We start from the raw sequence: 22,217 nt of genomic DNA, 5'->3' as shown, positions 1-22,217 counted from the left end.
GCTTGTATTTCATTTCATCGTCTACTTGTACCTATATATACTCTTATTACTGCTGATATATATCGTTTTCTCTTGGATGACCGAAATATGACAGCGGTTTCCCCCATTCTCTGTTAGTCCCGATTCCTACCGGTTACCGTCACTTTTTCTTCCCCCTCCTTAGAGTTTCCACGGCCTAGGAAGCTTCTTGTTTTTCGACGAGGTAAACTTCAATCGCCGATACTCGTTCCGTGCACGAAACGATTTGCGGAGTCAGATAAACGTCCCGCGAACAATGCCCGTCGTAAATCATGTCCTTCCGAATATATTGATGCACTCGATGGCGCTGGATGAGAAAGTGGATGAAAGTGGATCGGCCACGAGCTTTTCAGAAACGGTTCTCTTCACTCTTGATTCACGGTTCGCTTTTCACCTCCCTCTGCTGCTTATCCGGCTCCCTTTTCTGTCCCGGTCTTCCTTTTTCTCTCTCTCTTCCTCTCTCTTTCTCTTCCACCCCTTCCTCTTCCCAGCCAGACTCGATTAATCCTCTATACCACCCTCAGTTCGTCGCACTCTGATTCTCCTACTTCTCTTCCGTTCCTCTATCACTCGATCGTTTTTGAAAGCACGTCACTCTTTTCGGCCTGCGGAACACGCGACGGCAACAACGACGATGACGACGAGTTTCATCGATGCGTTAATTACTCGTCTATTATGAATGAAACAGCATCACGAATGAAGGGAAACCGTCGATGCGAAATCATATTTCAGAAGGGGGAAGGGTGCAGGCAATGCGACGACGAAAAGGGTGCGATACGAATAGGGTGCGAAGGGAACGAGATATATCGATGGAAAACGATTAATATCCATCGGCTCGACGGTATATACGGAGGTGCACATGGGGTGAATCTATAGCTCTTGGATATGGCGAGCGCAAATGTGTCTGCAAACACTTGAATCCTGCATAAATAAGCACAATTCGTGACCGATTGTAAATTCGTATCTTAACGGGCCTGGGAATATCCGAACTGGCAAAGGGAGCCTGGTAAATGGAAATTTTGCGAAACTACCTCGAAATCAGGTTTTTCCGCGGAGTTGTATTTGGGAAAAATTATATAATATAATCGTGAAGTTTCTCCAGGGATTTTATATAAATTCCGGAATTTAGATAGGATTTGAGAGATTTAAAAATTCTGATAATTTGACGCGTTCGTTAGCATAATTGGTTAAAGTAAAATATTTACTATGAACCGTGTTTTCTTTTTTCTATATTTTTGTACAATATACTGAAGAGTAATACACCTTTAACTAAAGTACATTCTCGGACAGCTATGCATCTCACGTTCTAACGAAAATCTCAAATACTGCTCGAAACAATTTTGTTTCACGCTATAACTACCAAATGGAAACGATGATTTATAACTTTCTTTACAATTACCAAAGACACGTAACCAAGTTTCGGTAAAATTAACACTTTGTTGTAATCGGAACGTGGTTGTATAATTTATTTTATTCTCATGGTATCATTTTAAAAGTGTGCTCTGTGTCAGAAGTCCTATAGGCATTCACGTGCTGTTGTCCGTTCGGTGGACGTCCATTCTGCAAATGTCTGTATTATGAATGCGTACAAACGTCTACTCTTTCAAGCGCACATATGTACGCAGGCATCGTGTACCGAAGATAATGCACGCGTGACGTGTTTGAAACAATGTCCTCGCGCGAAATGGACACGCACGCACCAGTTCTCGATACCACTTTTTCTATTCGCCACGATCCGCGAACTTTTCTTTTCTTTTTATAAAAAGGAAAAAAGAATAGTTGTCTGAAAGTTATCTGCTCAAATAATGCGCGACGTATCGAGCCCGATCTTTTAATTTAACAGAGCAGGGGGAAAAAACGAAACATGATAATATGTAATACATTAATAGCTGATGACACAATATTATGTTTTTTCGTAGTCACAGTATGAACAGGTTTCTCATGCATAATAATTTGCCGATTAATAATAATAGCAATTAGTAGGTCACGAAATACAGATTATGGATTACTAATATCTCGCTATTTTACAACATTTCATCAAATAGGACAATTAGGGCATTTACAACTTGTACAATTTATTTGTATAATTTCCTTTGCTTTATTACCAAATTTGTTGATATTAAATAACGGTATTTATGAATGCTGGCATCCTGTAAGTCGTGACATTTTATTAACAATACTAGTTAAATTATGTACGACAGGGGATTGGTGGACCAATTGTCGGTTGAGTATAAGGAAAAATCAATACCTTGTATTTATTTGTACCTACAAATCGGGTCACTCCATAGCTAAATAAAAATTTCTATAATTATAGGGTTAAAAAATTAGAGCAGACAGACCACATTCAATCATAAATAGAACTAAATAAATAGAACCCAAACAGAAATATCCATCCTCCAGCTTACAAATTGCAACGAATATTTTAAATATTTTGTATATTGTTGCACTTTATACAGAGTTTCCTATAAATACATAATGATCCGCGGTTTAAGTGACAATGAATGACGCAGAGGATACGATATTTGAGAACGAATTCTCCAAATTCTTATCTTAATCGCAGAAAATTACGACCTTTTGTCATGAGATTTCGATCAAGTTATCAGCCACAAATGTTGTAACAGAAATGAAAGTATCTTTTGACGTAACACGTAATTAAATGACACTTGAGCAACCATGAACGACAAGTCGGAAACAAAAACTGAACGTCTAGTTCCGGTGCTCGACATACGGAAATACAGATTTAATTTGATTCCGTGCGCGCGCTGAACTCTCGTAACGCCATGAAACAAACTCCAGTAATTAATATTAAACCCGTTGCACGACCAATCGGTGATCGTCGATTACTACCCCGCCCATCAATTAAATACTGCCGGCATTTTAAACGGAATCCGCGTACGATGCTGTCGCTAACCGCCCACACTCGCTCGCCCGCACGCATACACGTCCGTTTGTGTCCTCTCCGCTCGAAACCCCGACCACAGGTAACTTGTGTTTCCGTACCGCGTACACGTTAACCGTTTCCGGTCCCGCCGTTACATTCTGCAAGTTTATTCTATCGCAAAAATAGTTTTTGGAATATCGATCACGTTCTCTAGCTGATAATCGAACAGGATTACGTATATTAGGATAGAACAAAAAGATCAAAATTGTGCGATTATTTTCTAATATTTGACAAAATCTTGCCTCTACTCTTGGAAGAGTAGTCTGGAGATGAAAGATGCAAAGGCGAGTTGCTGTCAAACGAATCTCTAAGGTGCCGTTAGGTTTCTTTGGAAACAAAAAAAGTAATTTAAGGTAAATGAATGTCATTAAAATTTGTCGTCTATCATATCCTAATTAATTACTTGCGACATTTCAAGTCTTAAAATCGAAGGACCTTTGATATCTAGCTACCATCGATTACCAATATAATATAATGCAATATGATCGAGATGAATAGATGGAAGATGCTGTACATAGTCTAGTTAAAAAATAAAAATATCGATTCTTTTTTTTAACTACCTTTGCACTACGCATTACGTTTTATTTTGATTTCATTGACACGAGTTTTGTAATTTTGTCATCGTATTTATCTAGCATGAAATTGGTGTGCAAACGGTATCTAACAATTGTTGACTTCATTTCCAACGTTATGCGTTTAATTATATAAATATTGATATTTAATTTTTCTACATTACTCCTCTGATCCATATTTTGATAAATATGATCACTGTTCCAATTAATACATAGGTAACCTTGTTGCTTTTCCGACAAACCGTGTATTTCGTGTTTATTCGCGTGTATTGGCGATACAGAAACGATGGCGGGACGATCGAATTTGCCCGGGAAATCACTCAGCGTGAGAAGGTGTTTTCCCCAGAAAAATCTATCCGGTGTTCAGGCTGAAATATTATTACACGGCTCATGTACACGAAACTCGGGACGTCACGTATAATTGAGTTTCTAATCTCCCGCTATTAATCCTACCCCACCGGAAGGCATGTAGCTGAAATCGGTCGGTTGACGGAAATAAATCACCGACGTTACATCACGATCACCGGCTCCCTATAATTTTACTCTCCACTTATCGTATGTCTCAATATTGAGCCCTGAGCATAAAACACTCGGGGTTCTTCTTCATCTTTTTCCCCCTTCCTTTCTCGTCCACGTTAACTTACGGTGAAATTCCAACAGAGATCACCGGTCGTTAACTTTAAAAGACACGATAAAGACGTGGTTAAAGCCATCATAACGCTACGTGACTTGGAAGTTGCATAGTATTCGTACTTGTTCATTTTTCTTTTATTCGTGTTAGACTATTTTTTAAATTTCGTTTTACTTTGTTCTTGGAAGATTGCTATTAATTACATCTTTTTTTCTCTCTTTCTCTCTTAAAGAAATCAAGGTTGAAGGAATTACTCGACGATTAGTAGTTATAACGTGCAAGATTTAGATCCAGAGACTGAGATTTATTATACGAAGAAGTTTGGAAGTTAAACATCGTTGGAGTTCTATACTATTATATGGCGGTTACATTCCACCACAGTAACTTATACAATATTCCATTCATATTTCCGTAATTTTATCTTGTTTCAATATTTCTTCCTTTTACAAAAATCCAAAGTCTGCCTTTAGAAAGGTTAAAAACGTAATGAGTGAATAATTATGGCATACAAGTTATACATCCACGAATTCAAATTTACTAGTTAGAGAAGTTTGGAAGATAAACGCCACTAAAATTATACACTATTATATAGTTTAAAATTCTATTTTACTTTATTCTTTAGTCCTTTATAACCTTCTTTCTTTTATGGCGAGACTAAATTCTAACTATAGTGAGACCAAAGGAAATATTCAACGAACAGTTTTAACATGCAAGATCTAGATGACGAAGTCGGATTTATTACTTGGCTTGGAAGTTAAGCGTCAGTGAACTTACATTCTATTACATATCTAATAGTTACACGCTATAAGAACTTACACAGTATTATATTTAAAAAATTGTATTCTACTCCATTCTTATAGAACTGTGATTAATTATAATTTTCTTGCTCTCATGAATCTAGCTACAGCCATGTTAAACAGAGTAAATACTCTGTGATTAATAGGCACAACGTGCAAGCTTTATACGCGAAACTCAAATTTATTATTTATGAAGGTTTGTAATTTAAATACATAGCACTTGCACACTATTATCAGATACAGTAGTTACATGCCATTATATCTATGTTCATTTTATATTTTATTTTCTTTTATTCTTATTCGAATTGTAATTAATTACAATCCTTTATCTATCACAAAAACGAGAATAAATTCTGTCTACAGAGGATATTAATGTTGTAACGTGCACTGCTTTCAATGTACAAACTCGGAATCATGATTTAGAATTTAAAAAGTAAATGGACTATTTCTCGATATTAAACTTGGCCAAAGGTACATTGTATATTGTACGTAGTTGGAACATTTTCGAATGTGACAAACGACAATGCCAAAATTCGACGAGCAGCGTTTGAACAGTCGAACGAAAGACGAATCATTGCAAAGCGAAGCAAACGTTTCAAGTGATATTTTACAGAGGAGAAACCCGTACAAGGACGTTTCACGCTGGTTTCGCGTTTTGTGAAAACCATTGCTTGCATGTACCTACACGTTACGCCGTTGACTATTAATCACAGCACGAATCGAGGTGCGGTACGCACAACCGTCATTCAAGCTTTCAGCCGATTTTCACTTGGATGAATATCGCTTTGAACTCGTGCTATTCTGTGTCTCCTGACATTCGCCGATCAGACAAGCACATCAAAAATATTGATACGCCGCAATTTATCCAAATTCGATCGTATACCATTTAGAGACAATACTAATACAACAATAATGATGGTTGCGCCCTTAAGCTTCAAACGTGAATTCTCATCTATTTTCAAACACATCGTTATCAAAAATTTGAAATATCGTTAACAATTTTATACGATGCACGTTGTATTTCCAAATATATACAGTATCAGAGAATTATTGATTAATACAACGAAAGGTGGCATAGAATTGTGAAAGGAATATTTTCTGTTTAGAAAACACGAGACTAATTTCGCTGTAACTTTTTTTTTTAGTTAGAAAAATTTAAAAAGACAGGTCTCGAGCGCTCGTTAACGAACAACCCGGCAGACGTCGACCCTTTTCCATCAAGCTTCAGTAGAGTTTCGAGTGAGAAACTCCTCGAATTTAAATGTGAGGATGAAGTAGCATAGTCTCTATATCAAGCACAATGCAGTTTGTGACACAGAATTTTACGAAAACACAACGTAACTGGGCAGTGTTTGATGGATCGAAATCGTAAACACTGTAATAAATACGATTATGTACAAATACTTTTTATAACTACTGTATATTTTGGAATTTATTTCATAGTTTACCGATGTGATCATGATAGTAGTAGCATTATGTCATATGTCGTACAAACTTTTTCTCCGAAAACAGTTTGTCGTGTACACAGAAGTGTTGAATCACTATACATTTATCAGATAGAAAGTATTCCTTTTACTGTCCTTTATGATCATGTACTTATTTGATGTCATCAAACATTTTATATCAAAAAATTCAAAAGAACTTTATAATGAATAAGTCAGTAAGTTGTTTAACCAGCAGTCCTTTTCACTGAACACTTTCTTGAAATCTCTTTAATTTAATACACGTTGACTACGCGTGTTCTATCGAATATCTTTTGTCGAGTCTTTTTTTTTTTTAAAGAAACGTACACAAGTAACATATCGCACTTTAATAATTTCTGTAATTCCCCGCTAACGCGCCTGTTGTGGCAAACGTGTCGCCAGCAATAAGCACCTCGTTGACGCCAGAACACGTAATGGTACAGTCGCGTTCTCGTATCATCAGAGAACAATGCTTGTTTACTTGTATACGTGGCTAATCTAATAGTTGGTCTTATCACCGCTCGTTTAAATTTGCATTAATCCCTTTCTCGTTTCCATTCTTGCAGACAATATAAATTAAACTTCTTTGTTGTCCTGTTTTTTTTTTTTGTTGCCTCTCATCTACCGTATCTGTGTTTCCCTTTTCAACGAGGAAATCGCCTAACGCACGAAACTACGATTTGCAAACAGTAAACGTTGATTCCTTTGTTGGACGTCGTTCCATTGTTCCGTTGAATCGCCGCTAATCACGGGTGCATTACAAAATTGCGTTGATTAATAATTAACGATGATTTCGCTCCGCACGTAATCGAGTTTCTCCAAATAATATAGATTCGTTTCCGTTCGTCCAGCAATCCATCGTTACGAGCGTAATTAAAAGCGTGGAAACGGTGCGATCAAGCGTTCCCTTTATCATTATAATTTCTCTTAATTCCGTTTTAACGATCTTTTGCTCGTCGATCGATGGCCAATGGATACTCTAGCCGACGTTTGAACACACTCACGATTATCGGAGTAAACATGTAAAAAGCCAGGATAAAGCCATATAGTTGGTATATCACTCTTGTCTCTATAATTAATTCAAAAGGACGACTGCCATGTGGCAATTATTTACTGATTCATGAAAATATTTGACCACTTACCCTAGAAAATGTACATGTCCATATCGTATGTTATATATAAGACATTTAGAAATTTCAATCGCATTATAACGACGTCTCATTATAGTTTCCACTGCCTTGATTATATCGGTTAAATTTGTAACAAGTCTAGCTACATATATGAAGAGTAAATGTCGGAACGTTCGCATTCTATTTTTGTTATTTTATGATCGTTACGAAAGAATTTAGTACGTACAATTCTTATTATAGCATAAAAAGTTATAGAAGATGAAATATAGAATTTTGTACGAGTTACACGTACAATCCTGTTCCCACCTGCTGATACGAAAGACAATACGTGCAACTGTTTATCTGTAATTAGCCTAATGGCCGTGGCCGTGTCGTTTCGAAAGGATGATAGTGATAGTCCTCGAACTAAACCTGCGCTTCTCTGTGCTCGCCGTCTAAGCGATACCAGTGCGGAGATAAGAGCATCGATAGACCGTGTACGATGCACAAACTGCCAGCGATGCTCGAGATTCCTGTCAACGGTGATTCATTTCGTCTAACGTGAGAACATCGATTTCTCTAATGCCTTCCCGACGTATATTTGTTAGAAGCAGCGCGAGCTAAGACTTGGCGTTAATTACTCGAAATAATCGCTTTAGATGGTGGCGTGTTATCAAGCGTTGAAAAAATGTCACAACGTAAGAGAAACTTCGATTTACTTACTCAAACGTCGAAGAATATGAGGAGAATTCTTGGTTAGAGAGCGGATTATTTGCGTTTAATCTAGGGTGGGATTTTCTTGAATCTCCTCTGTGATTACGTTCTTGTTCTTTGCTGGCCGTTGCAAAAGATAGATTGTAAAAGAAAGAGAAGGATAAAAATTGGAAGTAACGACTGCGGTAATTACGTTCCATTTGTTCGATGTAACTTTGTGAATGTCTGTATAGAGTTTCAAAATGGTTGAGTTGATATCGTGTAAGCAAAAATGAAAAGGAAGAACAAAATTTTCTCGTTCAGGGCTTTGTTTCCGAGAGAATCGAGTCTGAAAATTCGTCGTGCACACACACACTCGAATAACTTTCGGTCGAACGCGTTCAGCGTGGCTGTCAATATCTGGATTTTCTCGAAAACGAAACCTCAAAGGAAAAAAATTGTATTCTACGTTCTCGACTTGTTTTTACTTTTAGAATAACCTGCTGTTACAATAATAAGTCTTATTCAGTCAGGAGTTGACCAAGTGAACGTATACTCTTCAAACTCAATTTTATTGAAAACAAGGCCTCAAGCGAAAGAGTTTTGTTCCTTTTATTTGTATTTGTTTTTGCATATAGAATTCATCCATCCTGAAACACCATACAGTATAGAAGGCAAATATCTGAAAAAGTAATAAATCTAAAAGTGTGTGAACTGTAAGTTTCAAAGATTTTTATATGAAAATTTATATTTCTCTGTCGTATCGAATATAAATTGAAAAAAAACAAGAGAATAATGTAAAGACGAGAAACGTAAAAATATAGGCGAGTTTCGTTCCTAACGTGATTCACAAGAAACGACCAAACTCTTTGGCCCTTGCTACACAGCATAAACACATTTCATCTATCCTTGAAAGGTCTTAGCCAGTATTCCGTTGCTCAGCGTTCAGACGATAGCCATATTGGTATTCCTTTTCAGAGCGTGCTTCGAACACCTGAGTACAAAGCAGCCACTTTGCAATAGTTCAACCCTGACGCCCGTACATTTCTCCGGCTACCATTGCGCATACTTTGTGTTTTAGCTTGGATTCACACAGTGCCGCGAGTTGCTTGCAACAACCTTACAGGGCAAACAACAAAACCCCAGATCCGCACAGGTACTTTAATAAATGTACTTTTATTCGCTCGGAGCATTTCAAACATATCCTGTAGTGTAACTGTATTATTATTATTAGATTGGTGCAGATGAAATTTTTTTTTTTTTTAACAAAACTTTAAGCCATTACGTTGGTAATCTTCCGAAGTTGATAGGTTTTTGATTTAAGGGTCACCTTTTTACCTGTCATTTTATCTCTCTCAGTAATAAATTATATCATTTTAAAAATGTGCAAAGACTAAAACAATTTTAATGGAAATTGATTTTTCTTCGTTAATTTAAAAATCCATGATTATAGAAGCTTTTGATTAAGGCTGACCTAATTAATAAGTTTTAGCACATTGTTTCTTTAAAACATCGTATACTTAGTGAAAATAATTTCTATATCATTCAATATACTTCCCCGACAAAAAATCTTAGCGAGCTTTAGCAAAGCTTAACTAACCTATTAAGAACGATGCAGTAAAGTACTACATGAAGGCTACGTAGAAATCTATTTAAAAACAGAGGAGAGGAAGATGTTAGGAAAATACATTGTACTGACTTTCATAACCGCAGCGTTAAGCACCAAGTACCATAAATTGACTGAGAAAAACGGAATTGCCAATAAAACGTTGGGTTATTAGAAAGTTCCTAGTGGATGAACTAGGATCTCAACTAAATGGTATAACGCAAATAATAAAATGTCTATCTGCATATCTGCAATAACATCGATATTATATTCCTTAGAGATTTCCTTGCAGCTTTCCGTTCACTCAAAAGAGCACTTGTATCGTTGACCTGAAACAGCGCAGAGTTCGCGTGGCCCGTTGCGTGAAATCAATACCGCAGGCGCACGCAAGTGTTTGCCTCTTCCCTTTTTTCTCTTTTTTCCCTGCTCTTGCCTTGGATTCTCCGCGATTTTCAACCACTTTGCTTCCAGTTACGCCGTTCGTATAACCCACGAATACCATTAAATTAAATACACGGGAGTTCGGTGGTGGCACGGTCATTATTGCCGGTTCGATTGATCGCCGAGAATCACAATAAATGGAAAGAGGATAAAGGGGGTATTGTGCCCTTCCTTTCGACTCCGCGTCAAATGACTACAATTCGGCGGATCAATTTGCGTAATTGAATTTACCTTACGCTTTTCAAAACGATTCCAAATGCCGATGTAGTTATTATTGTGCACTTTAAGTATGCTGGATCGATTTTACTCTTCAGAATTCGCGTTTGATGTTTCTTTGATAATATAATAACTCGCGCCCGACTTTCACGTAGACTCGTACAATAAGTAATACCGATATAATCTTCTATTTATAACTGGTATAATTTCTAATGTTCGTGTATATTGTTGTAGCAACACGAAACGAGTAACCGTGTCGAAAATTGCTGACGGTTGATGACAGCTTGTTTGATAATGTAGAATAAATTTTTATTAATTCTTTCGTTTCCCGATTAGAATTTTCAACACTTGCCTACACTTTGTATGATAGTTTCTCGATCGTGACTATTTTATTGATTTTCACACAAAGACCAGACAACCTCGATGAGGCTATCTAATCTCTAATTAGTAGATTGCGGATGTTCTCGCATTTATGGGAAATTAAATTTTTACAACTACATTTCCTCCAAAATGAGATAAATGTGAAATTTACGAGCGACGTACTTTAATAATTAAAACAATGTGTTTTAATATATAAGATTTCTCTATCAGATTACTATCGTTTGACTTTATCCATGGTTCTCCGAAATTAAAGATTTTATCGGTTGCGCCACTTTTCCTCCGTGAATTCCTCGTACGAAATTCCTTATAAATTGTCCCTGTTGCTTTATTAAACCAACAAATAACGTACGATATCGTTAATTTAAAGCAACGAGAGAACTTCGATTATTTCTTCGAATTAAATGGAATTTCACTATATCCAGAGTATTCGCCACAGAAACCACCGGAACTATTTTCTCAACCATCCTATCGCACGTTTACAATTTACGAAGAAGACAAGGAACAGTATAACAACCTGAATATACCGTATGCAAGCGAGTTTAACTAATTCATTAGGTTTCACCGTGGAAGGATTCGAAATCCGGGGCCATCGGCAATTGCGGACGAAACTTGCCCTGGGATTTTCACGGAGAAACATCGGTCACGGTGTCTGTAAACAGACCAGAACACACAGAACCGGGAGGAAGCGGGATAGATAGACAGATATAGAAGGCGACAGAGAACAAGGGAAACTTGCAGTGGACTAGCTGCGAAAATACTCGGATTTATCCAACAGCCAGAGCATATCAAACTGTAAAGCAAACTCCTTTGTGTCTTCGTATAATCGCGAAACTTTCGTTTCAATGGACCCGCTGAAAAACGCAGCCGAACGATCTATATCTGCGTGACAGATATCGTCCCTTTTTTTTTTCGCCTGAGTTTTTACAATCCGATATATGTTACGCTCAAAATCGACCTGCCTTTCTCTTTTATTTTCGCTTTTTCTCCCTATATGTCGGTGGTCTGAATCTACATCGTGGTCGCAAACAGGTCGTAGAAGCAAAGTCAGAGAGGTTCTACGACTCGAAACAAGACGAAAATCATGGATAACAGAGTTACGTCGGAAGCTTCGTTTTCGAGGAAATCAAGTTTCGAAGGCTGTCAAGTATACGTGTGTATAATTCGCGTCAAGACAGAAAGTAAACAATTGAGAGAAATTTATTCTGCGTGCGAAAATAAGTGGAGAATGTAGAACGAAATTTGTTCGTTTAAAGCCTGGTTTTAGGGAAATAAAATTTGCACGTGTTTAGTCAAGAATTAGCCCGGTACGCGCGTACTCGGCAAATTTTCAAATTCAATTTTCTCGAAAGCGAGACTTCAAGCGACACAAATTTTGTTCCGCATTTTCGACGTTGTGTGTTTCCGTCGCTAGAATAACCGCCAGTTATCCATTCCTGTTCAGCTGAGAATTAGTCAAATACATATACGTTAACTCACGAAAGTATTTGTACATTCACCATATAAAACTTTTACATTATACAACATTTTCAACTTTCATTGACACTGAAACTTAAAATGTATACGCAGGTTAAACGATTATTACATTGAACGTATGTTTAGAAAAAAATGTATTACACAACATGAATAGCTAGAGATATTCCCATAGAATATTGAGATATATTAATATAACGAACGATTAAACCTCAAGCTTAAATACTTTGATGACTTCCACGAAATGTATACTTGCACCGGATATCTTGTAACCTCAGGGTTGTTTCAAACTTTGCCAACGTAATCAATAATCGCGATAGTCGGATCTCATTACGGTGCTAATGAAATTTCGAACTGTTTCGTACAACATACATGACATATTCGTAAAGGTCTGACCACAAGTGTACAAATACTTTCTTAAGTCACTGCGTTTCGTTATTTATCCATCACGGATTTTTATCCACTTAAGAAAGTACGAATTTGGAAAAAATGCATATTAAAATATAAAAAAAATATATAAAATATGCAAAGTAATTATATCCTCGAAAATATGAATTATTATGAAAATATTAAATATGAAAATATTAATTCTCGTATTCGAATATAGATCGCTTTATATGTATTCGTAATCGAATTTTGTCAAATTTCAATATCCTTCTAACTAAAATAACTCTGCTATGAATTTAGAAGCACGATGTACACGCAGACCGAAAGTATCGTAGAACGAACGGTGACCCCGGAACCTAGCTTCCTCGATGTCATAATTCACCTGCACTTTTACCGGCTGGACGATACCAGTCGAAAAAGTTGCACACCTGCGCTTGGCACCGCGACAATACATCCTCGATGCACACAGGTTCTCTTGTGTTCGCGAGCGTTGGTGACACTGTCGGCGGGCTGGTCGCGTGTGACTTCAGGGACGTGTGTGTTTGGCGTGCCACAAAGGAAATATTGTCTACGTGGCAAACGCAGGTGTGTCCGAGCCTTCGCCGCCAGGCAATACACCTCGACGTTGCGCCGCGATCGCGATGTTTGATCGATCCTGACCATTGAAAACGAAAGAGTCGCGTGACATCGAGCGTCTGGCGTGACGTTGCGACCGACCGACGAACCGCCCGATATTAACGCGACTGTTGAGCCTCCATGCTCCGGATGTTTAATCGGGAAACTGGCTACGATCGTCAGATGATCCGACTAAAATAACCAAGGAACAAATAGTTCGATTTCTGAAAGATGGTCATTTAGGATGAGAAAATAAGGATGTTCAGTCGATAGCGGAAGGCATTGTAAAAATAGCGTTATATTTTTCCTGTATGTTTATTTTCGTCGTTGCATTTTAATTGTCGTTAGACTGCGGGTGTTTATGCAAATTTATATTTTCATAGAGATAATTAGAGAAATAGAAGATACACGAAGATGTGTGTCATCGAAATAGAAAAATGGAATGGTGTTAATAAAGAGAATAAAGCAATAAGTATCAGAACAAATGCTATAATCTGCATATTTTACATGTATATTTTTACGTGTCGCGTAATATATTCGCCATGTTTTTGCATATTTGAATTTATTTAAATGCATAAACATCCGCAATGTAATTATAATTACAATCGACCGAATATATCAATTGTATATTCAGCTGTAGACCGTAGGTAAATAGCTATTACATTATAGATTTAGCATCGAAACTAACAAAACCAGTCAGAATGACTAGTAGCAAATTTGTTGTTTCTATAATTAAGTATTGAAAATATGCAAACGTTATTGGTAATATTAATGTTTTCTCTTTTTGAGGCAAAAATATCATTTCATATATTTATTTATTTTCAATGTATTTCAACAATTCTAATTAAATATATATAATACATTTACACACACGCTATGGAGATCGATAGCTCTAGCGTTAACGTGAAATAAACGCGTAACAAGAATCTGACGTGGTCTTCCAAGGAACTGCCGCTATTATCGCAGACTATCAAACCGTCGACGTCCCGGATGTTTAACCGGGAAACCGGTGACAACCATCAGACGATCTAACGGGTAACAGGGATAACTAGGAAACAATTCAAACGTACAGACTATGTTCTGGAAGACGATCGTTTGAGCTAGGAAAGTAAGAATACAGTGGATTCCATTGTGGGTTGATCGGTAAAAGCTGGAAGCCAGTTAGACCTGGCGCATTCGCCAATTGGAAGCTGAAGCGTAGGAGAATCGAGTAATTCGAGGACTTCAAGTTCAGTGTCAATATTCTGTAGAAGTTAAAAGTCGGAAAGGTTAATTCTGAGTCTGGAGATGGATGTTCGTATGCTTGCCTCCGTAGAAAAGCTAAGTGCTGGGAAAAATACAGATTGGAAGTACATAACCCGGGAAAGTTTTAGTTGATCGAGTGAATTTTTGATACGTTTCACGCAAACTCCAAGCAGAAAAGTATTTTCCCATCCTTTGATCGCTCATTGAAAACGACTAGATGAATTCTACATTTTATCGTCTTTTATACAATTTATGGGAACGTGAAATATAAGTAGTTTTAGCATTAATTTGAAAAAGTATTTTACCATTCTGTAATTGTTCGCTGAAAAGGAGCACAAGAATAGTACATGTTTTTTGTAAATCTTTTCTGCAACGCATGCAAATTCAAAGTAGAGAACTTCATCGGCTTTAGAAAGAATTTTTATTATTTTTTAATCTTTTACCGAAGAAACTTCTTTTTTCAGTTTCGAACTCGAAATAGGGAACATTATTAACTTCAAAAAGTATTTTGCCATCCTCTAATCTCTCGATGAAAATGGATAGAGTAATTTACTTTGAATACTTTTTTATACAATCCACGCGATCTTGCAATAAAAAGCATTATTAATTTCAGAAAGTATTCTAACATCTTGCAATCGATTACCAAAGGCGATTAGAAGAACTCTACTTCTTTTGTTTTTAATTTCAATTAAATTTGTATTTTCTTGCACATCTGTGATTAAATTATAAAACGTGGGAGTAAAAAATATATTAATAGAAACAGATTTCATTGTTGACTTGATGCGAAGCGAGTGATAAAATATGACGACTGTACGGATAAAGGTACTTCTTCTCGTGCACTTAACAAGCTTCTTCGATTCCAAAGAGAGAATTTGTCTGACGTTACTCCTGGCAACCGGAGCGCTATTCAATAACGCACAAATTCGATATCGTTAGGCGTTTAGTTGATAAACGGGAAAATTTATACGCTAGAGAGCAGGCAACGTTACGTGGAAATAGGGAAATGGTATAGTTTCCGGTTTTGAATGCACTCAACTGGAAAAACAGTATCGCGCGTTACGCGTTGCATTTTTCAACTTGTCAAATAATTCTGCTTTACCTTTTTTTAATGCGTGTCACTGCGAAACCGAAGCCCTCCATATTTCAACGCTATCAAATACTAGCGCGTGTTGCACCTTTCGAATCCTCGAGTAATCCAATTTTGAGGTTTTTCGCGTATACTAACTGTTATTGAACTGACATTTCGCTTACTGATAAACTAATGGCCCCGTGAATAAAAATCTTTCTTCCCTTTCTCTCTCGAACAATGGAAAATCTAATTTCTATTTCGTCCTTTTGATGATACGATCGTCGATATGCGTTAGAAGTAAATCTCGTTCTCCACCGGTGAATACACGCAACCGTACAACCACATTCATCGGTATTATCCAACATAAAACCTGATAATTGGCTCGAAACATCAAGCAAACGATGAATCGATCAAAATGTTATATTCGTGCAAAATAACGATTCAAAGTACAGGGATAATGATTCAAACAACGTAACGAAATAGGTAACGAATGACGTAACGAATCGATAAATCGAATACAGAGATTTGTGAAAGTTATCTGCAATAGTTGACTATTGTACGTTGGTATTCGGAAATCCTCGGTTTAAATCATTGGCTGTGAAAATTCTAGACGAATTCAGCAGAGTCTGCTAAAAATTTCAATCTAACTCATAGGAACATTGGAAAAAAACGTACGAAGTTAAAAAAATGACATATGAAATAAGGAAGGTAATAACACGAATATTAAAATTTATCGCTGATACAGGAAGGAAAATGTAAATGAGCTGTACCTCTCTTGAAATTAGAAAATTGAACGTTTGCTTCCAGTTTACTAGAATTATGTATGTCATAAATTGTAACTCCATCGCTCGTAATACGCTTTTGTTAATTTCTTATTTCTTTACAGTGTCTGTAAAGAAAGAGAAATGTAAGTATTCAGACTGCAAACATAAGGTACTACTACTTGATGCGCGGCCCCAAAAGCAATCCATTGAAAACCAAAAGGATCGAAAGTAATACTTTACCGCCTTCATTCTTAAAATGCATCTGAGGAATTGAAAAACCTTGCAATATGATACGATCATCTTATCCTATCGTACACATAGCTAACCTTTTTCGGATATGATTCAGGTTATAAAGCTGGTTTACGACATACTAAGTTCGCTAATATATTCCTGCATATTGCGCTTTTCAAACACTCGGCTGGCTCAACTTCGGTACATTAGCATGCTCGATTAATCCAGCTGTCCTCCCTAGAGAGAGAAAGAGAAAGAGAGAGAGGGGGGGGGGAAGCACGGGAGGTTGCAGCATAATCCAAAATGATCTTCGTTTACTTACACCGGAAGTTTATATAGAAAATTTATCATAGAATTTCCAGGCCGGTCTTTTACGCCTCCGCCCTATTATTGGATCTTCATTTTTATTCTCGAAAGCTGCGCTGAATATTCAACGTTTCTGTATGAATAATACCGAATAAATGAAAATCATTCTCACTCGGCCGGACTGAAAATGAGGCAACGTATTTTCCCCCCACAAAAAATACACAGCTACCGAACAAAAAGAAAAACATCCGCAGCTAGAAATGAAACAAAGACGCGAGATGAGTAATTTTCTTCCATACATTCCATTTAATTGGATGAAATTAATATGACAAATGGTTAATTACGCACGGCGAGAGATCGGCGCTGTATCTTTGCCTCGTAATCAGAGCGAGATTACGGGAATGCTCGATATGCTAATGAGACGATAACCTCAAAGTGCGGAATCGTTGGTAGAGCCAACGAGTTCCCTTCTATCAGACACCGATACGTCGCCTAGCAAACAGCAATTTACTAATGTCCGAACAATGTGTACGATGTGCATAGGATAATTCGTGGAACGGGATACGGCGAGCGCAGGCAGATTCGGTAATGGCATCAATCACTTGTTATAACCAATCAGCCGTACGGTTTCGTTATCCTAAACCCCATTCTCTATCCCCTTGTTTTCGCTGAGTCGCGTTTAATATGAGAACGCAGGGTGTTTCGACACGGTTCGTGGTATCCTTATCCAGGAAATTACATCGAAATACGAGAATACCAATCCTAGCGAAGAAAATCCGTGTACCGCTTTTGCTTCCGTTCTTTCTACGATTCAACCTTCCATCCCCGCGTAGACCGTCATTTCCGCGAGCCGAGCGCAATTTCAAGCCCTGCGCGCGGCGTTCCGCGCCCGAAACTTGTTTGTTTTGCTGTGTTTCGAGCGTTTGTCGCGTCTTGGCGGATCCATTCCCATGGACCTGGCTGGTGCCCATTATTTGCCACGCCACGCTCGCTTCCACTTTTGTCAACTTAACGGCCACTGAATTTATCCTGGCCGAGAACGCAGTAAACTTCGCCGCGGTTTGCACCAGTCGTGCGCCTCTTCTCCGGCGGACTCCTCGGTATCAGACGAAGAGGTAATCGTTTTCGCGAACCAAGATATTAAATTTCTTCTTGCGGGAACGGTTTTTAGAAATAGGTTAGTGGACTGCGGTTAAAGGAGAGGGATAACGAGATAGAGCAAGTGAATTTAGATGGGACGGTGGATCGGCGTGAGCGGTTTTTTGGGATACACTTTTCGCCGATGGTCTCGAGCGAAGATCTTCTTTGAACAGGTTCGGTTAGCTTAGCAGGTTGAAGAAACTGGTGCAGAATATCGTTCTTTGAATGAGTAGTTAGACGATAGGTGGAAAAAGAGCGCGCTTGGAAGAAACTAATTACGAGGAAACAGGGTCGAAAGAATACTTAATTAAAACGTTCTATTTGCTATTTTGAAGCTGTAGAAAGCTGAAGTTTTGCCATTTTCTTTCTGCCATCTTCGTTCTTCTTTGTTCGATTTGAAATATTATTCGCGGCTGTTGTGCGAGTTCATGCTTTTACTGAAATCCGTAATGAAATTAAATTTAAATGGAGATTTGTTTTGTTTATTAATTATTAGAGTCAGCATTTGCTTTGAACTGGTATTTTATACATTCTGAATGGCTGTGTACTTTCAAATTTCCCATAAATGCATAAACATCCGTAGCTTAAATACAAATTTACTTCAACAGTTAAAAACACGGAGATCTTCAAATATCTCAACATGTTACGAAAGATGGAAAAATGATAGATAAATTTTAACGAAAGAGAACAATATTGAAGAAGAAGCTGGAGTATCATCCTTTGAACGTAAATTGAATTTGATAAATGGGAGAAATAGAAAGACGAATGGAAGAAACTAATTACAACATATAAGAAAGCAGAATGAAACCATAGAAAATGATATCGTCTAAATGTTTGAGGATCACTGCTTGTGGAATTTTTAGGAATAACAGAGTACACGCGTTTTGATATTTAGTTTCATGTAAAATACACGTAACAAAATCATGATACTGTGATACCATGCGAAATAAAAACTGCGATTCACACAGTTTTTAGCTGTAACCTTTTTTTTTTTATCATTGCTCTTCCGTTCAAAAATAACACTAACACGTTTAGTAATATTTTATTTATAGCAATAAAACTACAAAATGTTGCGATATAAAAACATAAAAAGAAATAACATTTCTTCCTAACAACATTTATAACGATATAATAACGTAACGAAGATATAAAGAATAATATAAAATTCCTTTATCCAATAATTTTTTGATCCGCATAATACATTTATCTAATAGAGTTTCATAAAGCTATTATTATATTTCAAAATTTTATATTTCCTTGAATGTTTAAGAGACATTGGAATAGAACTTCTCGACGATACCGCCTTTGAATATAATAGAACGTATCGAACTGATGCGAACTAAAAGATCGTGCGGTGACTTTACATCTTTACTGCACCTATCGGTTCAATTATACTCGAATGATCGATATGTAAATATATTTTTCGTCCAATTATTTTCTACAAATTACTCTTTATTTTTATGCTTATTTCTTTCCCTTCTTCTGTAACAACGTGATCGCGATTTATAACAGAAATAAAATAAATAATATTGTAATAATAAATTAGAAATTATAAAGTACGAATTTCTTCTTCGGAATTCTCGAAATTTGCGTCAAATAGCAGTGACCTGATAATCCATTTATGTAAAACTGACACGTAACATTTCAATTATTTTAAACCCGTTAAATCTGTGCAAAAGATCTTATTCGTTAATAGCCGTAGCTCGCGATTTATGAAAGTTCACTAGTAATTATTCTTAAATATCGTATTTTGAAAATTGAAAAAACGCGTAAAAATTGAACTCGAGAATTGAACATTGATTTGATGGATACAGGAGCTACCAAACGACTTGTTTATCTTCAATCAGCCAGGAAATTTCCAGGAATGATGTGGAGAATTAATGGCGTGGGCCACAAGGATGATTCAAAACTGAGCAGCGCGATCAGATTAACAATTCAAAATTTCGGAAGCATTCGCATGTCTCTGATGGTTCGACGTGTATATGGGAATTAACACGCGTTCATTGAATTATTCAGTAGCCCACTTCGACGCCTGGAATCCTGCTGGAAAGCAAGTGGTTGGTTGCAGTCTCCGACTTTTTAATCACGTCGGACCGTTCGGAATGCGATACGAAACCGGATGCCTTTCGTATACCGACGATGCAAATTATAAGCCGCACGAATACATTCCATAAGATAATATTAACAATTACTATTTCGATCAGTATGTACAACAAAATTTATTCCCTATCTTGATCTTCTGATTTAACGAAAATTTCATCGATTGGACTTTTAATCCTTTAATGAGTTACTAAGACACATTTATGTTCTGAATTCAAAGTTTGAACTTTTTTTTTAATTTAAACGATACTTCGCGGCTAAAAAGGAGCATTTTAATATAAAATGGCTAAAGATAGAAAGACTTGTTAGGTTCAAAGATATAGTTAATGAAGTTTCGTAGAAGTTATAACTGTTGAGTGAAACGGTATTTTAATCTTATAACGAGGAATATTTTTGAAATTACGAAGAAGCTGGAAAAATACATGTGTGGCCTGAAAATCAAATAAAGAATAATTTTAATAACACGAACCAAGAAATTCATTTATAACAGTTATTGCTTTCCAATTCGCTTGTCAAAACGAAAAATTGTAATCGACTGCAAACCGTTTCTTATGAATAGTACAAAATTCGGTTATTTTAAACGAAGTATGTTACATACATAAATTCGCTAAATTGTAAAAAAGTATTTAATTTTTCGACTGTGAAGAAGATTTAATTACGACATACGTTTCTGCTCAAAGGAACTAGTTACAGACTTCATTAAACTCACATGTGCATTCGCTCTATATGTTGGAACAAAAAAATGCAAGCATATTTCTGACAAGATATGTTATTTTATCATGGTATAGATAAATTTGATTATTTGTTGATTCATAAAAAAATAATAATATGATATTTCTTTTGATGTCCATTAGTCTGTCGTTGCTTTAGACATTTGCTTACCAACACTCATGCATCGCTACCATAAATCGACTATAGCGTGTAAATACTCAAAATTGGTAGTGTAGATGTGCAGAGTGTTAAAAGGGATCAATTCAATCTTCCAAGTTATTAAAACGAATGAAAACACAAACTCACGAGATATGTATCGTAACGACGTCGACTTTTGTATCATCGAAACAGCAAATGATCCGTTTGTCTGTACACGACGTACACGAAAGTCGAGGGACGAATACTTCCTTTCTGGTGATTTATTCTCGAATGGGGGCATGAAACAAAATTGGGAAAGTGGATTTTATTAACGACCGTTGGTACATGAATACTACCCTGCTGCGAGATACATCATATCGTGCAATGATCGTTCAATCGTTTATCAAACCATAGGCCGCGGAAGCGTTCGGAAGCCGTATTAGGGGGTGGAGATTCGAGTCGAGTGTAGGAAACACCGCGTCCAACGTTAATACAATTCACAATAGCCTGGAACGATCGATGGATCGGAAGAGAGGATCGTTTAATTCGTTAAATATTTAAAGGGCGACTGAACGGAACGCGTTTCCCCGCCATCGACCACCGACAGGGGTTGCATTTTTTATGAACGAGCGGTGAACGCTAATAATTACAGACTGGTTAATTACAACGATCGAATAACGATTCCAGCCGAACGAAAAACACAACGATCAATGGAAACGACTCCGTTACATCGACCACGCCGCAAATGAACTATAATCGGACAAAAGCTCGCGGACTCACCCTCTATCGTCCCGTCGAAACAGCCGGCCAGCTCTACGATGACACGCGTTTTAACGACCGAATTCAACCGTTTCATCGTCGAGATTAATACAAACTGCACGAAGCAATTTCTAGACGAAATTTTCCACTTGCCAGTTTCATCGTTTTCCACCGATAACAGGGCGAAATATTCCAACGAATCGAGAGAAACGGTAAAGAGAAAGACGGGGAGGGACGGGGGCAAGGGATGCTGAACACACATCCATCGTGCGATGCGTCGCCAAGCGAGCGAGAAACGGTCGTCGTTGCGAGCGAAACGTCGATCGCATTTTAATCTAGAGGGAAAATCGTACCGCTACAACCGAGAACCCCCGGGGTGTGTAACTAGTTTGCAGTACGCATTTGTTAAATCCA

The 22,217-nt window shown here is 37.2% G+C and overlaps 1 protein-coding gene across 5 annotated transcripts in view; it reads left to right on the top strand.

Annotated features, from left to right (window-relative positions):
* LOC100743020 (hemicentin-1) overlaps positions 1–22,217 on the top strand; it is a 112,611-nt gene that overhangs the window by 41,356 nt on the left and 49,038 nt on the right. Inside the window, exon 1 of one of the 5 annotated variants that reach the window (XM_024367689.2) lies at positions 9,362–9,380. The exons of the other annotated variants lie outside the window; for them this stretch is intronic. The gene's annotated coding sequence lies outside the window, so the exon portion shown is untranslated. Of the gene's footprint in view, positions 1–9,361; positions 9,381–22,217 lie in introns of those variants that run through there. 5 annotated transcript variants of the gene reach the window in all.

Source organism: Bombus impatiens, unplaced genomic scaffold, assembly GCF_000188095.3.
Source record: "Bombus impatiens unplaced genomic scaffold, BIMP_2.2 scf_0344, whole genome shotgun sequence".
In the NCBI taxonomy this organism is placed as follows: domain Eukaryota; kingdom Metazoa; phylum Arthropoda; class Insecta; order Hymenoptera; family Apidae; genus Bombus; species Bombus impatiens.
The sequence above is the reverse complement of the archived record's forward strand: the minus strand, read 5'-3'. Positions and strand labels throughout refer to the sequence as shown.